The 6,504-nt window shown below is 35.3% G+C and overlaps 1 long non-coding RNA gene across 1 annotated transcript in view; it reads left to right on the top strand.

Moving 5' to 3' along the window:
• The first annotated feature begins 456 nt into the window (after positions 1–456).
• LOC128655401 (uncharacterized) overlaps positions 457–6,504 on the top strand; it is a 187,793-nt gene continuing 181,745 nt past the window's right edge. Inside the window, exon 1 of the long non-coding RNA XR_008401780.1 lies at positions 457–555. This is a non-coding gene — a long non-coding RNA (uncharacterized LOC128655401). The remainder of the gene's footprint in view (positions 556–6,504) is intronic.

Here is a 6,504-nt window from a genome sequence, read left to right as displayed (position 1 = left end):
CTAATTGACAATCCTATGAGCTATAAATATTGTTTGTGGCATATTAGTTTTACTTTAAGGAAAATATGATTTCCTTTTAATGTTATATAGTAAATCTAGCAACTTCAAGGTCATATCCTACAGGAAATTATAGATCCACTACATGATTTATTTGGCTCTTGTTTTCAAAGTCTTGTATGTTCAGTTTATCACTTAAACCCTATTCATGCACATTAGCATTCAATATGTCAATACCAATTTGATGAATGAATAAATAAACACATATTCTTGAATGTAATAAAGTACTATTATTAAAGGGATAGTCTTACCAATGTTTTAATTAATAAAAGAACAAGTGTGCTTTATAAAAACGATATTGCACTATCTGTTGTTTTCATTATTTTCTCTGCATATCAAATGGCATCGTGATTCACCTGAGTGCGAGGATACAATCTTTTTCTGAGGTTTTTGAAAGAAGTGAATTTATACACACATACAAGGAGCCTACGACTAGAGACAACCAACTACTTAACAACCTGTGCTGCACTTACCTCATTTTGATTGAGGCAATTTCTTGTAAGTAGGAAGTCTATTTACTAATCTGGGTTTCTGTGGGCACATCAACTTGCCAGAAGTTTGTTTCACCTGATTCATCTCACCTGGGAACTTTCTTATCTATTTATTTCTGGATTACAGCTATTTGGACTTATTTTACAATACAATATAATAGATGCATATATGTATATATTATAGGGATGTACATGTTTTAAAGCTTTTTTACATTTTATATGTAATGTATTAAATTTTTGTGCAATTTTATGTATGAATTTATACCAATTTATTTATTATGAACATCAACTGATTAATTTTCAGATTAAGCACTATTTTGCGCCTGTATACCATCCTTTTTAATCTATTTTTGCACCAATTGACTCTGTACTCTTGGTGGCGGGGGCTGCCATAGGGACTTAGTCAGGTAATAAGGGCAGCATCACAGTGCTTATTATTATTATTATATTATATATATATATATTTTATATAGTAGAACCCACAATATCCTCAAGGCGCTGTTATCCATACTTCTTTTTATCTCTCTCTCTCTCTCTCTATATATATATATAGATATATATATATACATATATATATACACTAATTGTCATTGGCTCAACCAGTAGTGCATTGCTGCTCCTTCAACAAATGATACCAAGAGAATGAAACAAATTTGATAATAGGAGTAAATTAGAAAGTTGCTTAAAATTCCATGCTCTATCTGAATAACGAAATAAAAAAATTGGGTTCAGTATTACTTTAAGATTGCATATCCTACCTAAATGATGAAAGAAAAATGTTGGGTTTAATTTCCCAAAGAAGTGACGTCTGCCATATGCACTCTATTATAATTCAGTGCAAAGCAAGTTAATAGAGCTCTGTACATATTTACACAGGCACGTGTAATGCTTGAGATATTGCATAAATAATATCTATTGCACTGAATATTCTCCATGTTATGTCAGTGTTTTTTCTTTCGTGATTCAGATAGAGCATGCTATTTAAAGCAACTTTCTAATTTACTCCTATTATCAAATTGTCTTCATTCTCTTGGTATCTTTATTTGAAAAGCAAGAGTGTAAGTTTAGATGCCAGCCCATTTTTGGTGAACAACCTGGATTGTTCTTGCTGATTGGTGGATAAATTCACCCACCAATAAACCAGTGTTGTCCAGGGTTCTTAACAAAAAATAGCTTAGATGCCTACTTTTTCAAATAAAGATAGCAAGAGAATGAAGAGAAATTGATAATAGGAGAAAATTATAAAGTTGCTTAAAATTGCATGCTCTATCTGAATCATGAAATAAAAATTTTGGGTTCAGTGTCCCTTTAATGCTTGAATGAAAGCCTAGTGCGCCTGGGTGTGCTAAATTCCTTACATAAAAGACTTCTTTTGACAAAAGTAAACAAATCTAACAATATAAAGTGAATAGTAGCTCTTAAAAGGTGTTTTGGCTCCGTTTATTTAATTTCAAACATGTATTAAAGTTATATTACACGGTTTTATCACCATCCAAAAACATACGGTCTAGGAGTGCTCCTATAGAGATTTTAGGTACATTTTACAAGTTGTTAGCTTTAGAACATACCAAATTGTCATTAAAAATGTAGAAAGCTTTGGGAAATGTAAACTGATGAAAGCTGAATTAGAAATGTAATGTGCCTTTTGTGTATCTCATTTTATATCCTATTACTGCATTGCGTGGCATTTAATACATGAAAACTGTTTGAAATTGTGTTTGATAGCATGACAGAGCACTGTTAGCATATTAATGCACTGTCACCCGAATATACAATTTGTCAGACAAATTACTGCTTAGCAGGATCCTATAAGCTCTGAGAGTAGGTTATATTTAGGGTAAAAGCAGTACCTGCTCAATCAATTAGATCTTAATTGCAGTTCTTTGTTTCTGCCTAAATTGACTTTTTTTCTGAAACTTAATTCAGCCTCATAATTATCTTTGTAAACCCTATAATCTGAATGCTCGCTACTGTCTTTCAGGATATGTGTTCTCATAGTATTTTTATTAGAAGCAAAAGAAAATGTCTCCACCGTTATAAAAGTGAAGCTGTTTTATGTTACTTTGTTTTGGGAATTGGGATACAACGCTTAAAGGGACACTGAACCCAAATTTTTGCTTTCGCGATTCAGATAGAGCATGCAATTTTAAGCAACTTTCTAATTTACTCCTATTATCATTTTTTCTTCATTCTCTTACTATCTTTATTTGAAAAATAAGGCATCTAAGCTTTTTTATTAGTTTAGAACTCCGGACAGTACTTTTTCATTGGTGGATGAATTTATCCACCAATCAGCAAGAACAACCCAGGTTGTTCACCAAAAATGGGCCGGCATCTAACCTTACATTCTTGCATTTCTAATAAAGATACCAAAAAAATGAAGAAAATTTGATAATAGGAGTAAATTAGAAAGTTGCTTAAAATGTCATGCTCTATCTGAATCATGAAAGAAAAAAATTTAGGTTCAGTGTCCCTTTAAGGAAGCTGAAGGACCTCACTGGCCATAAAATATTTAAATATCGAACATAATTTATTTGTATTAATTCCCAATTTCACATAATCTGAATTATAATTTGATGATGAGAACTAAGAAAGTACCTAGTCACACTACACTCCCTGTAGAGGTATGAAGCCTGTGGTTGTTTTTTTAGGCCTAGATTTGGAGTTTTGCGTTAGAAGGGGTGCGCTAGCTACGCGTGCTTTTTTCTGGCCGCACCTTTTAAATACCGCTGGTATTTAGAGTTCACAGAATGGCTGCGTTAGGCTCCAAAAAAGGAGCGTAGAGCATAATTTACCGCCACTTCAACTCTCGATACCAGCGGTGCTTACGGACGCGGCCAGCTTAAAAAACGTGCTCGTGCACGATTCCCCCATAGGAAACAATGGGGCAGTTTGAGCTGAAAAAAAACCTAACACCTGCAAAAAAGCAGCATTCAGCTCCTAACGCGGCCCCATTGTTTCCTATGGGGAAACACTTCCTAAGTCTGCACCTAACACCCTAACATGTACCCCGAGTCTAAACTCCCCTAACCTGACATTTATTAACCCCTAATCTGCCGCCCCCGCTATCGTTGACCCCTGCATTACACAATTAACCCCTAATCTGCCGCTCCGTATACCGCCGCCATCTACGTTATCCCTATGTACCCCTAATCTGCTGCCCCTAACACCGCTGACTCCTATATTATATTTAGTAACCCCTAATCTGCCCCCCACAACGTCGCCGCAAGCTATCTACAATAATTAACCCCTAATCTGCCGATCGCACCTCACCGCTATTATAATAAAGTTATTAACCCCTAATCCGCCTCACTCCCGCCTCAATAACCCTATAAGAAATAGTATTAACCCCTAATCTGCCCTCCCTAACATCGCAGACACCTAACTTCAATTATTAACCCCTAATCTGCTGATCGCACCTCACCGCTACTATAATAAATAGATTAACCCCTAAAGCTAAGTCTAACCCTAACACTAACACCCCCCTAAATTAAATATAATTTAAATCTAACGAAAAAAATTAACTCTTATTAAATAAATGATTCCTATTTAAAGATAAATACTTACCTGTAAAATAAACCCTAATATAGCTACAATATAAATTATAATTATATTGTAGCTAGTTTAGGATTCATATTTATTTTACAGGCAACTTTGTATTTATTTTAACCAGGTACAATAGCTATTAAATAGTTATTAACTATTTAATAGCTAAAATAGTTAAAATAATTACAAAATTACCTGTAAAATAAATCCTAACCTAAGTTACAATTAAACCTAACACTACACTATCAACAAATTAATTAAATACAATACCTACAAATAACTACAATTAAATAAACTAACTAAAGTACAAAAAATAAAAAAGAACTAAGTTACAAAAAATAAAAAAATATTTACAAACATTAGAAAAATATTACAACAATTTTAAACTAATTACACCTACTCTAAGCCCCCTAATAAAATAACAAAGACCCCCAAAATAAAAAAATGCCCTACCCTATTCTAAATTAAAAAAGTTCAAAGCTCTTTTACCTTACCAGCCCTGAAAAGGGCCATTTGTGGGGCATGCCCCAAAGAATTCAGCTCTTTTGCCTGTAAAAAAAGAAATACAATCCCCCCCCCAACATTACAACCCACCACCCACATACCCCTAATCTAACCCAAACCCCCCTTAAATAAACCTAACACTACCCCCCTGAAGATCTTCCTACCTTATCTTCACCATACCAGGTTCACCGATCCGTCCTCTGAAGTCTTCATCCAAGCCTCCAAAATCTTCATCCAAGCCCAAGCGGGGGCTGGCGATCCATAATCCGGCTGAAGTCTTCTATCAAGCAGTGGCTGAAGAGGTCCAAAAGAGGCTCCAAAGTCTTCATCCTATCCGGGAAGAAGAGTAGATCCGGACCGGCAACCATCTTGATCCAAGCGGCATCTTCTATCTTCATCCGATGACGAACGGCTCCATGTTGAAGACCTCCGACGCGGATCCGTCCTCCTCTTCCGACGTCCAACTGAAGAATGAAGGTTCCTTTAAGGGACGTCATCCAAGATGGCATCCCTCGAATTCCGATTGGCTGATAGGATTCTATCAGCCAATCGGAATTAAGGTAGGAAAATTCTGATTGGCTGATGGAATCAGCCAATCAGATTCAAGTTCAATCCGATTGGCTGATTGGATCAGCCAATCAGATTGAGCTCGCATTCTATTGGCTGTTCCGATCAGCCAATAGAATGCAAGCTCAATCTGATTGGCTGATCCTCTTCTGGACCTCTTCAGCCGCCACTTGATAGAAGACTTCAGCCGGATTATGGATCGCCAGCCCCTGCTTGGGCTTGGATGAAGATTTCGGAGGCTTGGATGAAGACTTCAGAGGACGGATCGGTGAACCTGGTATGGTGAAGATAAGGTAGGAAGATCTTCAGGGGGGTAGTGTTAGGTTTATTTAAGGGGGGTTTGGGTTAGATTAGGGGTATGTGGGTGGTGGGTTGTAATGTTGGGGGGGGATTGTATTTCTTTTTTTACAGGCAAAAGAGCTGAATTCTTTGGGGCATGCCCCGCAAATGGCCCTTTTCAGGGCTGGTAAGGTAAAAGAGCTTTGAACTTTTTTAATTTAGAATAGGGTAGGGCATTTTTTTTATTTTGGGGGTCTTTGTTATTTTATTAGAGGGCTTAGAGTAGGTGTAATTAGTTTAAAATTGTTGTAATATTTTTCTAATGTTTGTAAATATTTTTTTATTTTTTGTAACTTAGTTCTTTTTTATTTTTTGTACTTTAGTTAGTTTATTTAATTGTAGTTATTTGTAGGTATTGTATTTAATTAATTTATTGATAGTGTAGTGTTCGGTTTAATTGTAACTTAGGTTAGGATTTATTTTACAGGTAATTTTGTTATTATTTTAACTATTTTAGCTATTAAATAGTTAATAACTATTTAATAGCTATTGTACCTGGTTAAAATAAATACAAAGTTGCCTGTAAAATAAATATTAATCCTAAACTAGCTACAATATAATTATTTGTTATATTGTAGCTATATTAGGGTTTATTTTACAGGTAAGTATTTATCTTTAAATAGGAATAATTTATTTAATAAGAGTTAATTTTTTTCGTTAGATTTAAATTATATTTAATTTAGGGGTTTGTTAGTGTTAGGGTTAGACTTAGCTTTAGGGGTTAATCCATTTATTATAGTAGCGGTGAGGTGCGATCGGCAGATTAGGGGTTAATAATTGAAGTTAGGTGTCGGCGATGTTAGGGAGGACAGATTAGGGGTTAATACTATTTATTATAGGGTTAGTGAGGTGGGAGTGAGGCGGATTAGGGGTTAATAACTTTATTATAGTAGCGGCGAGGTGCGGTCGGCAGATTAGGGGTTAATAATTGTAGGTAGGTGGCGACGACGTTGGGGGGGGCAGATTAGGGGTTAATAAATATAATATAGGGGTCGGCGGT

The sequence above is a fragment of the Bombina bombina genome, chromosome 4 (assembly GCF_027579735.1).
Source record: "Bombina bombina isolate aBomBom1 chromosome 4, aBomBom1.pri, whole genome shotgun sequence".
In the NCBI taxonomy this organism is placed as follows: domain Eukaryota; kingdom Metazoa; phylum Chordata; class Amphibia; order Anura; family Bombinatoridae; genus Bombina; species Bombina bombina.
This window is presented reverse-complemented; position numbering and strand designations above follow the sequence as displayed.